This window comes from Eptatretus burgeri, chromosome 8 (genome assembly GCF_056783735.1).
Source record: "Eptatretus burgeri isolate ZD-2024b chromosome 8, Ebu_testis_v1, whole genome shotgun sequence".
Lineage (NCBI taxonomy): Eukaryota > Metazoa > Chordata > Myxini > Myxiniformes > Myxinidae > Eptatretus > Eptatretus burgeri.
The window spans coordinates 15,575,390-15,590,505 of NC_140968.1; the positions used below are offsets into that span (position 1 = coordinate 15,575,390).

A 15,116-nucleotide genomic window follows, 5' to 3' on the forward strand; every position below is an offset into this window, starting at 1 on the left:
TAAACGAATACCATTCTTTATTTACATTCTCCGTGTGGTAAATACCATTATTTACCACACGGAGAATTTCAATAAATACCATTATTTACCACACGGAGAATGTAAACAAATACCATTATTTACCACACGGAGAAAGTAAATAAATACCATTATTTACCACACGGGGAATGTAAATAAATACAATTATTTACCACACGGGGAATGTAAACAAATACCATTATTTACCACACGGAGAATGTAAACAAATACCAGTATTTACCACACGGAGAATGTAAACAAACACCATTATTTACCTCACGGAGAATGTAAATAAATACCATTATTTACCATACGGAGAATGTAAATAATACCATTATTTACCACACGGGGAATGTAAACAAATACCATTATTTACCCCACGGAAAAAGTAAACAAATACAATTATTTACCACACGGAGAATGTAAACAAATACCAGTATTTACCACACGGAGAATGTAAACAAATACCACTATTTACCACACGGAGAATGTAAACAAACACCATTATTTACCTCATGGAGAATGTAAACAAATACCATTATTTACCCCACGGAAAAAGTAAACAAATACAATTATTTACCACACAGAGAATGTAAACAAATACCAGTATTTACCACACGGAGAATGTAAACAAATACCACTATTTACCACACGGAGAATGTAAACAAACACCATTATTTACCACATGGAGAATGTAAACAAATACCATTATTTAACACAAGGAGAATGTAAACAAATACCATTATTTACCACACGGAGAATGTAAACAAATACCATTATTTACCACATGGAGAATGTAAATAAATACAATTATTTACCACACAGGGAATGTAAACAAATACAATTATTTATCACATGGAGAATGTAAACAAATACCAGTATTTACCACACGGAGAATGTAAACAAATACCCCTATTTACCACACGGAGAATGTAAACAAACACCATTATTTACCTCACGGAGAATGTAAACAAATACCATTATTTACCACAAGGAGAATGTAAACAAATACCATTATTTACCCCACGGAAAAAGTAAACAAATACAATTATTTACCACACGGAGGACGTAAACAAATACCACTATTTACCACACCGAGAATGTAAACAAACACCATTATTTACCACATGGAGAATGTAAACAAATACCATTATTTACCACATGGAGAATGGAAACAAATACCATTATTTACCACATGGAGAATGTAAACAAACACCATTACTTACCACATGGAGAATGTAAACAAATACCATTATTTACCACAAGGAGAATGTAAACAAATACCATTCTTTATTTACATTCTCCGTGTGGTAAATACCATTATTTACCACACGGAGAATGTAAACAAATACCATTATTTACCACATGGAGAAAGTAAATAAATACCATTATTTACCACACGGGGAATGTAAATAATACAATTATTTACCACACGGGGAATGTAAACAAATACCATTATTTACCACACGGAGAATGCAAACAAATACCAGTATTTACCACATGGAGAATGTAAACAAACACCATTATTTACCTCACGGAGAATGTAAATAAATACCATTATTTACCATACGGAAAATGTAAATAAATACCATTATTTACCACACGGGGAATGTAAACAAATACCATTATTTACCACACGGATAATGTAAATAAATACCATTATTTACCCCACGGAAAAAGTAAACAAATACAATTATTTACCACACGGAGAATGTAAACAAATACCAGTATTTACCACACGGAGAATGTAAACAAATACCACTATTTACCACACGGAGAATGTAAACAACACCATTATTTACCTCATGGAGAATGTAAACAAATACCATTATTTACCACAAGGAGAATGTAAACAAATACCATTATTTACCCCACGGAAAAAGTAAACAAATACAATTATTTACCACACGGAGAATGTAAACAAATACCAGAATTTACCACACGGAGAATGTAAACAAATACCACTATTTACCACACGGAGAATGTAAACAAACACCATTATTTACCACATGGAGAATGTAAACAAATACCATTATTTAACACAAGGAGAATGTAAACAAATACCATTATTTACCACACGGAGAATGTAAACAAATACCATTATTTACCACATGGAGAATGTAAATAAATACAATTATTTACCACACGGGGAAGGTAAACAAATACAATTATTTATCACACGGAGAATGTAAACAAATACCAGTATTTACCACACGGAGAATGTAAACAAATACCACTATTTACCACACGGAGAATGTAAACAAACACCATTATTTACCTCACGGAGAATGTAAAGAAATACCATTATTTACCACAAGGAGAATGCAAACAAATAGCATTATTTACCCCACGGAAAAAGTAAACAAGTATCATTATTTACCACACGGAGAATGTAAACAAATATCATTATTTACCACACGGAGAATGTAAACAAATACCATTATTTGCCACACAGAGAATGTAAACAATCAACATTTTAACCACATGGAGAATGTAAAGAAATACCATTATTTACCACATGGAGAATGCAAAACAAATACCATTATTTACCACACGGAGAATGTAAACAAACACCATTATTTACCACATGGAGAATGTAAACAAGTATCATTATTTACCACACGGAGAATGTAAACAAATATCATTATTTACCACACGGAGAATGTAAACAAATACCATTATTTACCACACGGAGAATGTAAACAAATACCATTATTTACCACACGGAGAAAGTAAATAATACCATTATTTACCACACGGGGAATGTAAATAAATACAATTATTTACCACACGGGGAATGTAAACAAATACCATTATTTACCACACGGAGAATGTAAACAAATACCAGTATTTACCACACGGAGAATGTAAACAAACACCATTATTTACCTCACGGAGAATGTAAATAAATACCATTATTTACCATATGGAGAATGTAAATAAATACCATTATTTACCACACGGGGAATGTAAACAAATACCATTATTTACCACACGGAGAATGCAAATAAATACCATTATTTACCCCATGGAAAAAGTAAACAAATACAATTTTTACCACACGGAGAATGTAAACAAATACCAGTATTTACCACATGGAAAATGTAAACAAATACCACTATTTACCACACGGAGAATGTAAACAAACACCATTATTTACCTCATGGAGAATGTAAACAAATACCATTATTTACCACAAGGAGAATGTAAACAAATACCATTATTTACCTCACGGAGAATGTAAATAAATACCATTATTTACCACACGGAGAATGTAAACAAATACCATTATTTACCACACGGAGAATGTAAATAAATACCATTATTTACCACACGGAGAATGTAAATAAATACCATTATTTACCACATGGGGAATGTAAATAAATACCATTATTTACCACATGGGGAATGTAAACAAATATCATTATTTACCACACGGAGAATGTAAACAAATACCATTATTTACCACACGGAGAATGTAAACAAATACCATTATTTACCACACGGAGAATGTAAACAAACACCATTATTTACCACACGGAGAATGTAAAGAAATACCATTATTTAGCACAAGGAGAATGCAAACAAATAGTATTATTTACCATACGGAAAATGTAAATAAATACCATTATTTACCACACGGAGAATGTAAACAAATACCATTATTTACCACACGGAGAATGTAAACAAATACCATTATTTACCACATGGAGAATGTAAACAAATACCATTATTTACCACACGGAGAATGTAAACAAACACCATTATTTACCACATGGAGAATGTAAACAAATACCATTATTTACCACAAGGAGAATGTAAACAAATACCATTATTTACCACACGGAGAATGTAAATAAATACCATTATTTACCACACGGAGAATGTAAATAAATACCATTATTTACCTCACGGAGAATGTAAATAAATACCATTATTTACCTCACGGAGAATGTAAATAAATACCATTATTTACCACACGGAGAATGTAAATAAATACCATTATTTACCCCACGGAAAAAGTAAACAAATACAATTATTTACCTCACTGAGAATGTAAACAAATACCATTATTTACCTCACGGAGAATGTAAATAAATACCATTATTTACCACACGGAGAATTTCAATAAATACCATTATTTACCACACGGAGAATGTAAATAAATACCATTATTTACCACACGGAGAATGTAAATAAATACCATTATTTACCACACGGGGAATGTAAATAAATACAATTATTTACCACACGGGGAATGTAAACAAATACCATTATTTACCTCACGGAGAATGTAAACAAACACCATTATTTACCTCACGGAGAATGTAAACAAACACCATTATTTACCTCACGGAGAATGTAAATAAATACCATTATTTACCACACGGAGAATGTAAATAAATACCATTATTTACCACACGGAGAATGTAAATAAATACCATTATTTACCCCACGGAAAAAGTAAACAAATACAATTATTTACCACACGGAGAATGTAAACAAATACCACTATTTACCACACGGAGAATGTAAACAAACACCATTATTTACCACATGGAGAATGTAAACAAATACCATTATTTACCACAAGGAGAATGTAAACAAATACCATTATTTACCACATGGAGAATGTAAATAAATACCATTATTTACCACACGGAGAATGTAAATAAATACCATTATTTACCTAACGGAGAATGTAAATAAATACCATTATTTACCTCACGGAGAATGTAAATAAATACCATTATTTACCTCACGGAGAATGTAAATAAATACCATTATTTACCACACAGAGAATGTAAATAAATACCATTATTTACCCCACGGAAAAAGTAAACAATACAATTATTTACCACACGGAGAATGTAAACAAATACCATTATTTACCACACGGGGAATGTAAATAAATACCATTATTTACCACACAGAGAATGTAAATAAATATAATTATTAACCACATGGGGAATGTTAACAAATACCATTATTTACCTCACTGAGATTGTAAATAAATACCATTATTTACCACACGGAGAATGTAAACAGATACCATTGTTTACCACACGGAGGATGTAAACAAACACCATTATTTACCAAATGGAGAATGTAAATAAATACCATTATTTACCACACGGAGAATGTAAACAAATACCATTATTTACCACACGGAGAATGTAAACAAATACCATTATTTACCACACGGAGAATGTAAACAAATACCACTATTTACAACGAAATTATTATTCGGTAACATAACCCTATTATTGTTCCTTTGGTACCACGTGGTGCATTGTGATGACATCAGCCTCCCTCGGACTTCAACAATGAGGACTTCAGGAGTGATCGCAATCGTAAATTCTTTGTCTTAATTGTCGTAATTTATTTATCTTAAAATAAATAAATAGTTATTTTTGACAACCGACATCGAAGGTGGACAGAGGTTATGTTTTCATTCCTGTCCAGTTGTCGTCGTCGTCTTTGTTGCTGTTGTTTTTGTCGTTGTTGGTGTTGTTATTGTTTGTCTCTGAGCGGGATATCTCAAAAGGTTATGGACGGATTAGACTGGTGTTGGGTTCGTGCTTCGGGTGGCTGACTTGGGATGACTTGGGATCCTCGGGTCCTAAGTTCAAGACTCGTTTGCAACTGAATTAATACCAGGTGGGGTTGAATCAGCCTGCTATCCTTCCGAGATCGGCAAAATGAGTACCAGTGCACTGGTAATAGGGACACTGAATCAGCGGCAAAGCCGCGCCCCGAACCAATGATGCAACCATCAGCCATAAGGCTGCACTCGAAAGAAAAACAAAAAGTTGGACAGATTCGGATGAAACTTGGTGACAGGTTGGGTGTGACAAGGACCAATTGATTAGATTTTGTTAAAGATCTGAGGACACGACCATTTTAAAGTTGTTTCGTATTCAGCCTGTGGCTGCTGGTTGCATCGGTGTCAATCCTGGTGTTGGCTTTGTGGTTGGGTGGTTGTCTGAATCTTGGAGTCCTGAGTTTGAGCCCCGTTAGCCACTGAATTAACACCGGGTGGGGTTGACTCAGCCTGTCATCCTTCTGAGGTTGGTGAAATGAGTGCCAGTGCACTGGTAGAGGGGCACAGCATCAGCGGCAAACTTGTGCCCCAACAAAATGACAGCAACCCGGCAGCCAAGCAGCTATATGCAAGAAGCATCATTGCTGGGGGTGCAGCTGATGCGGTGCCCCTTGTTCCCAGTGATCTGGTGCTCATTTGGCTGACTTTGGAAGGATGACAGGCTGAGTGAAAACATCTGGTGTTCTTTCAACAACACGATAACAGCTCAAACCCAGGACCAGATCTTAATTCATCCATCCTGTTCAACCAACATCATTTTAAAGTTATTCCTCACGATTGATAGATGGACAAAAACGATCTATGACAATGATATCAACAAGTTGTGGACGAGTTCTGGCAAAACTGTGGATTAGTTGGTTCAGTGCCAAGAACAAGGTGATTCGATTTTGGTTCGGGTTCGGATCCAGATCCGGCCTCTCAGTGGATACAAAAGGAAAACCGTTCATCCTGGCGGAGGAATGTGTTCCACCGAGTGCTGGTGCTGTGTGTGGTGGTGACAATCAACTTTTCAAAACGAGGGAAGGAAATGAATTACAAAGAGGAAGAAGAATCTCACAAGAGTGGAGCTGCTGTGCACTGTGAGGTAAAATGAGTGCGGGTGCTGTTCACATCCATCTCGGCCGTTTTTCCCCACGACCCCCCAGGGCTCCGTTCCTGAGCACGAAGGAGATTTCGAGACTGTCGACGTTCACTTAACCACCGAATGCTCACACGTCAGACACGTGACTGGAAATTCGCACACACACACTCGAATTTCTACAAGTTTACACAATGCAGTGATTTTGACGAACTTCCAATCAGAGGGAAGATGACTGAGAACAAATGATGAGGTGAACAGTTCAGAGAGAGGACGTGCAAGAGCAGAAATAGTGTTTGAGGCGACCATTGGAAACAGGTTTTAAAAGGAATGTTTCTGCAGCTGTGACGTATTCACTGCTGGTGACGTTTTAAACCCTCACCCGTGAGGTTTATTCACCTTGTGGGATTCCCTTCAGGGTCGCAGTGCAGCGTGTCGTCGTGGTGGTGACGTCACGGTGCTGTTTTTCACTTCGTGGATCACCTGTACTCGAAGATTGTGTAAAAATTATATATTTATTCCCAAAAGTGTCGGACTGATTATCGTCTCCTTTGAGGACGTTCTTATATTTGTTATGTTTGATCGGAAAAGGACCTCAAAATCCCAAATAACCTTTGTGATGTCAGCATTGCCTTTCAGCGAGATTGTACATTTTATTACGGCCATGGCAGAGTAGTTAGTTGATTCTAATTGTATCTCTTGGTTTTTTTTTTTGTTGTTTGTCTTGAAGCCAGATTGTTTTCTCTTTTCACTGATTATGGAAAGTACCATATTGATCGTCGAGCGACATGTGCTGCAGGTGTCATTCATTCCCGAAGGTAAATCGGAAGTACGTCATCGATCCTTCAACCTCCGTTGGAAGTCAGGGTATTGAATGACTTGTGTGGTTGTGCACCGCTCCTCCTTCCCAATTCCACAACCAGGTATGCATGCATGACGTCATCGCTGGGCACCGTGGGAAGGGAGAAAGAATTCGGTTTTCACTCCATTTTCTTATTTTCTTCTTTGTTTGTCCGTGATATCTCAACCATCCATTAAACAAGGAAGCTGAAATTTCTGGGACAAAAGTGAAGATGTGGTTTGGCAAAAACTATTTTTCATTTTTGATTTATCAATTAATGGATTCGTTACTTGGTTATTATCTATTTATTAATTACTTTTTCAGGGAAAACTGGGAATTACTTTATTTTATTTCTCATCTGGGCAATATCTCGGGCACATTTTGAACTCGGAAGCTGATATTTGGCCATATATATTGTTACGAATTCCGGTCCGCCCGCCGTGCGATCGGCCACATTACTCGAATCGCGATTGCGTCGCCCACCGGAACTGACAATTCAGTCGTGACCCTCCATGGAACTACCGCCAGGAGCTTGACACGGGTGGGTCTTTCGACCCCACCACAATCGTGCCAATCGGCCACCCGTGCAGGATAGGGTTGTTCGCCAAACTCGACCTACCTAAGTACCTACGCGAGAAGTTAACCGGGCAATCGTACCTCGCCGCTGGCCGGCCGAGGACACGAACCGCTTAAGCGGTCTGTTCCGTGCTTCAGTGATAACCGAGCGGTGTTATCGCCGGCCCCGACGGACGTGATTATTTACCGGGTGCTTCCACCCCTCTACCAATTCCTTCCGTGATGCAAGATGGAACTTTCAAAAAAGGGAAAGGACGCAACGAAACGGGGAACAGTTCAACAAGCACATTTATTGCATACTCAGACAAGCACGTATTTTACAGCCATACAGTAATTCAGGCACGTATACAGTGAAACCAAGCAAAGGCAGAGTTACAACCGAATATAGTCTTTATTTCACATGCACACTTAGACAATTCTACTTATAAGATGGCGCCACCACAAACATTTACACAAAAGCAAAGGAAAAAGCCACCCTCAAAGGCAAGGGTGGCAGACAGGTTGGTGGACCAAATGTGCGTGGAACCTGGATGAGCGGCCAGGTCCACGAGACCGAAGGGACTTACCCGCGCCCTCGTGGTGCGATGGCGGGCAAGCCGCGATGTCAGTGTAGCTGCGCCTGGCTTCGTGCCCCTGGCATGGCCGGTGAGCTCTCTCCGTCGATCGGCACCCGTCTGCCTTTCCCGTCCGCTTCGAGCTCCGTCTCCCGACTCTGCCCCACCGACACTGCCGCACCGACACTGCCGCCGTCTGCCTCTTCGAGCTCTGTCTGGTACTCCACCGACTCCAGACTGCCACTCTCCAGACCCGACTTGACTGCCGACTCACTGCTCTGCCGACACACTGCTACTGCCACTGCTGCCACTGCCACTTTCAGACCCGACTTGACTGCCGACGCTCCTCTGCCGACACACACCGCGACTGCCACACACTGCTACTGCCATACTCTGCCGCGAGCTGCTTTGTGCTCGCCCTTATATAGGCCGGGGGAGGAGTGCATATGCAAATTTGTGGATCACAGCAGGTTCGGAGGCAGGGCTACACCACCTGATGCTCAGCCATTGGATGGTCGAAAAGTGGGCGTGAATCATTCTTGATCCGCTTTTCGAGGCGAAAGGAACCCATTCACAACCCATGGCACGATGTTCGGTAGAAAGGCGAAGGTGGTGGGAGTTTGCTGTGGTGGTTTGGGAAGGGTGTTGGTGGTGGCGATTTGGTTGTTGGCGGGCGTCGTTTGAGAGTGGGGGTGAGGCGATGTTTGCGGGGTGGAGTTGTGGAGGTAAAGAGGCGAAGGTGGTGGTGTTTGAGTTGTAGTTGTTTGGGAATGACGTTGGTGGTGGCGATTTGGTTGTTGAGGGATGATTGGTCCAAAATAACGACAGAGAAAAGAAAAACGGCTATCTCAAAGGATCACAGCCCTGTGAACACGGAAATTCCCTCTAAACAACGGTGGGGAAATCTAACTACACATATACTTATCGTCATAACTGATCTAAGGACCCTTTATGGTGTATTGCGAATTTCCACAGCCGTAACAATATGTAGCTTTTGGCCCGATCTATCAATTTTAGAAATTAGGCCTGTGTTGACCTTTTGACCGTAAATTTTATTTGTGGTTCAAATAATTGACCTGATATGCAAATCCTGTTCGAATTTCAAGTAAATCGGATGAAAATTGACAATTTTAGAAATTTGGCCGATGTTGACCTTTTGACCTATGTTGATCTCAAAAATAATAAGTGTTGAATTCACTGACCTGATATGCAAATCCTCTTCAAATTTCAAGTCAATCCGATGAAAATTGAGGATTTTAGAAAGTGATCCTAAGTTTTTGACCTTTGGCCTATGTTGACCTTTTGGCATGTGCTGACCTCAAAAAGTAATTAGTGTTTGTATTCAGTGAGCTCAAATGAAAATCCTGTTCAAATTTCAAGTTAATTGAATTAAAATTGACAATTTTGGAAAGTTGACCTTTTGACCGATGTTGACCTCAAAAAGAATAGGTGTTGAATTCAGTGACCTGATATGCAAATGCTCTTCAGATTTTAAGTTAATAGGATTAAAATTGAGTAATTTTTGAAATTTGGCCTATGTTGACCTTTTAATCAATGTTTACCTTTTGACAGATGGGGACCTCAAAAATTATATGTGGTTGAATTCACTGACCTGAAATGTAAATCCTCCACATTTTTTTGAATACACTGTCAAGGGCGAACACACAGAACGTACAACAAGGGGAACAGGAGATGAGAGGAGTGGGGGGGGGGGGGTGGAGAGGGAAGGACAAAACGGTGTGGAACAGAGACATGAGGAGATCTGTGGAAGGCTGAGGGATGGGGTGGGGTACACGGAGTAAACAAGATTGACACGACAGTGACTTGCAGGGAATTTGAAGCAGGTGGGTTTAGGGTGTATTAGTAGGGATTGAAAAGATCGTGGTTTTGGGTGGGGGAAGATAAGAGATGGTGGTGAACAGATGTTTTGAAGAGAGTGTGGGCGTTTGTTCCAAAGGCACAAAAAAAGAAGAATGAAAGAGTGAAGGTGAGCAGTGATTCTTGATTTTGGTAGTTTTACCAGAAGGGGATTTCTAGTGGACCTTGAGTGCCCTGCGTAAATATGGGGGTGGGGGCAATATCTCAGAGCAAGGGGGCGAGGCCAGAGAGGAGACGGTAGAAGATGGAATACTGACCGGCCTGTGGTGAGAGAGAAACCCAAAGAAACAGCATCATCGTGAGAGATACCAATGATCCAAAATGCCTTGGTTTCCGCAGATTGGGGGGCAGGGGGGAGGGGGTTCCAGTCGGTCCTTTCAGCGAGACATCGTGAGAGTGTGAGATTTGTTGGCATTGAAAGATATGTTCCACGTGTTTGACCAGTTTGTGATTTTACCCAGATCTGCAGAGAGTGAAGAGGCTGCTGCTTGCCGATCTGAGGGATGACAGATGGTACGGCGGACGGTGGAGTCATCAGCAAAGAGATAAAGAGGATTTTCCAGAGTCAGAGAGATCATTTATGAAAACCAGAAAAAGAACAGGGCACAGAACACTGCCTTGAAGAACTCCAACCTGGACAGGAAGAGGGGTTGAGAGAACTCTATTTTGGGCCATATGCTGGCTGCAACAGGAGAGGAAATCGATGAGCCATGAGTGTAGATGGCATTGGATACCATAGGAAGACAGTTTGGTGAGCAGGCCAGGGTGCCAGACCGTATCGAAGGCACGCGATGTCTCGGGAGATGACTGATTTCATGTCTGGCATTGGGGATCTCCATCCATTGTTGGGATAGCAGTTGCAGTCTATCCAGTGTAGAGTAACAGGGTCTGAATCCAAATTGATGATCGGAAATCAAGCCATTGGAGAAGAGGAAGGATTTAATGTCTGGACCGATGATGGATTCCATAACCTTGCTGATGATTGGGACAATGCTGATTGGTCTGCAGTTGTAGGGATCTGTTTTTGCACCTTTTTATGCAGAGATGTAATATTTGTTGATTTCCCTGCTGGTGGCGGATGACGTTGAGCAAATGAGAGGGTGAACAGAACAGAGAGAGTGAGGGAGCAAGAGCAGCAGAGCAGGTTTTTAGGACACGTGGGCTGATGTCTCGACCGGTTGCAAAATTTGAGTCGAGGTTTGACAGCAACCTCTCCACCTTGTCAGGAGAAAAGGACACTGAGACCAGGAACACCTGGGTGCAACTGGGTAAGTTTGATACAGAAAGCGATGGGTTTGGGACATAAGATTTAGAAGCAAAACCGGAGTTTAGGAATTCAGCATTTTCATGTGCAGGGTGCAACAGTGTGGCCATTTGAAGTAAGGGACACGATGGATGGGGAACATACACCAGAAACAGACTGAACTAGATTCCCTCCGGATTTGGAGGAGGGATGCAGGTTTGAGAGTTCAAACTTGAAATTAGAAAGATATTGTTTTCTCGCTCTCCTGAGGGTAGACACACAGTTGTTCTGAGCTTTGTGGAAGGAACTGAGATTGCCTTCAGTTGGATTCGCCTTCCAGGAGACGAAGGCAAGTTGTTTCAGGACAACTGCCTCGCCACAAGCTTCAGTGTACCATGGGCGGGAGGAAGGGTAGGACTGATGAAGACAAATGGGATAAATCTGTGCATGAGAGAGACCAAGTTTCTTTGAACGAATTCTCAGGATGAGTTGATGTCAGAGGAAATAGAGATGGCAGACAAGTTTATAAGTTTGATGGATGCTTTAAGTCCCTGCCAGTCGGCTTGAGTGAAATGCCAGACTCGACGGCACTGAGGTGGTTCTCCAATAACAGTTGGAGAGATGTCTACTTTGACAAGCATATGGTCAGAAGAACCAATTGAAGCAGGAGAATAGCAGATATTTTCAGGGAAATTTGTCAAAATCAGACCCAGAAGAGATGAAGTTCCGTTGATTGAGATCCGGGCTGGGGAAGTTAACAGATTGTCAGTCCCATTGAGTCACAGAAGTCTTTTGCTGAAGTGCCATTGCAGTTGCAGGGATAGAAACTCATGAAAAAAATCACTTGCACCTTATGCAAGTTCATGTGTCATTTCACTTGCACACAGTAATTTTTACTTGCACATTAAAATTGAGGTGTTTTTTTTTTATCTTGCCAAAACGAAGTTTTTGCAAGATATGTTCGTCAGCTTGTATGTTTGTTTTTTTTGTTTGTCTGTACTCACGTATAAAAAATTCTGCAGAGCACAGTTATCATTGGAAATTTTTGTAACTTCGCATATCAGAGGCCTATAGAGGTCCCTTTCAGCGCATAAAATTTTGAAGGTCAAAGGTCAAGGTCACTTTGTCGCAAATCAGGGGAGTCGACGAAACCCTTATTTTTTGAGTAATTTTGATCGGATCGTCTTCAAACTTCATGGGAATATAGTTCATGGTCTGGCGCTCAGCTGATTAATTATTGGTGGCGATTGGCCTTGACCTTCATATATTTTTATTTTTTGTCTAATCACGTATAAATCACTCTGCAGAGCACAGTTATCATTGGAAATTTTTGTAACTTCGCATATCAGAGGCCTATAGAGGTCCCTTTCAGCGCACAAAATTTTGAAGGTCATGGTCAAAGGTCAAGGTCACTTTGTCGCAAATCAGGGGAGTCGACGAAACCCTTATTTTTTTGAGTAATTATGATCGGATCGTCTTCAAACTTCATGGGAATATAGTTCATGGTCTGGCGCTCAGCTGATTAATTTTTGGTGGTGATTGGCCTTGACCTTCATGGTTAGCGCCTAAGGTCAAACATATTTGACCCCAAGGTCAAATTTTCAAGTTTTAGGAACCATATCGTGTAGTACCTCAAATTTAACATCTCGATGAGTGCTTTCTAGATATGTCAAGTTTGAGACGTTATGACGTCATTTGGTGACGTTATGAGGAAAATACATATTTTTCATGGTTAATCTGTGGAACAATTCTCATCGGAATCTCTCGTAGGCAGATATTCCTCAAGGAGTCGCTCCTGGTGGATAGCAGCTCTGTTCACCTCAGTGTGACCTCAAAGAAGTCACACGTGGTCACCTTTTGGCAAGATACGGGTCACCCTGCGGGTGACATTGGTTTATTTTTTTTTTTTTAAGATTGTGTGAATTTTGCATTGTATATCAAATTTAATATATTTCTCGAGTCAAGTATGAAGAATTATGCCAAGTTTATAAAAAAAAAACATTTTTGCCGGTTGAGATTCGCTGATAGTCAAATGGCATATTTCAAAATCGTTTTGCATGATATAAAATACATGATGTAATAATATGAAATACATAATTACCTTGTCAATATGTTATATTCAATAAAATTCAAGCCTGGAGCATTTCTGTTCTGTATTTTTAACTTGTTTAATCATGCAAGCAAAAACCAAAAAATATGTATGTATCACAATATAATTGTAACTTAGGGATCTCAAGTCAACATGTTTTATGCTGGCTTTGGCTCTTGACATTATGAGCTCGTAATAAATCATATCCTTATAGTTTCTAAACCGTAAAAATGTTCTAATATCTAACAAGCAAACCAGTGAATTCTACACATTCAAATTACAATGATTTCTTATACCTGAGTCAATAACTGTATGAACATGATGAATTAAATAAGTCTTGTAGCCTTAACATTGTGTAAGACTGTATCTCTGACATTTTCTTCAAATAATATTAACTGACTAGCATTAAAATGTCAACAAAATATTACAAATACTAGAAATCAAGCTTCCAAATAATCTCAGTCAGTGTCCTTTTCATCATTCCATAACTCCTGATCAGTTTGATTTGGAAGGTCCACAGTGTAATACCAAATTAATAACTAATGTCTAATATTATCTACTGCTATCTAATGCATCTAATTAAACATCATGAACATCAGTTTCAAACTTTGGTTAATGTACTCGGCTCCATCATACGAGTTAAAATAAACACAGACTAGCCTATGCTAAGTAAAAGTAGCACCTTCATTTATTCTACAATGTAGGCTCCCAGGATGTCACAGTCTCAAAATGTTCGAGTGAGACTAGTCATTAGAAAGCTCATTTTATCGAGTTAATTAGTGTTTGGGAGACATAATACTTATGATTTATTTGGCTAGTTAATAACTGCAAACTAGTCACAGTAATGTTTTGCCATCTATGAAAGGAAAAATTCATTACATTGTTTTCTCAAGACTTTTTCAAATTTCCATGGCTTGATTTTTCAAGTCACTCATGAAATGTAGCCAGTAAATCAGTCCAACTGATTCAATTACATTCACTCAGGATCACTCTGAGTTTGTTGATTCTCAGCATCTTCCTCAGTATCATTCTCTGAATCATCCACTGGAGTAGAAAGTGCAACCTGGGCAACCTTGGAATTGTGGAACGCTGCCTTTGGAGACGCCTCTTCCCACTAGTGTACTACATGGAGATACTTGACACTGGATCAAATGAATCCAAGTCCGGGGCACAGAGCTTAACCATCATCGGATCAGTCAATGTGGAACCTGAGAGATGTGAACGATGGTCATTT

The 15,116-nt window shown here is 39.5% G+C and overlaps 1 protein-coding gene across 6 annotated transcripts in view; it reads left to right on the forward strand.

The window, feature by feature from the left end:
- The first annotated feature begins 6,638 nt into the window (after positions 1 to 6,638).
- LOC147021186 (uncharacterized) overlaps positions 6,639 to 15,116 on the forward strand; it is a 53,558-nt gene continuing 45,080 nt past the window's right edge. For 5 of the 6 annotated variants that reach the window (XM_085893670.1, XM_085893677.1, XM_085893672.1 and 2 more), the window contains exons 1-2: positions 6,639 to 6,707; positions 7,501 to 7,624. The gene's annotated coding sequence lies outside the window, so the exon portion shown is untranslated. Of the gene's footprint in view, positions 6,708 to 7,500; positions 7,625 to 7,671; positions 7,769 to 15,116 lie in introns of those variants that run through there. The other variant, XM_085893675.1, reaches the window with a different exon arrangement.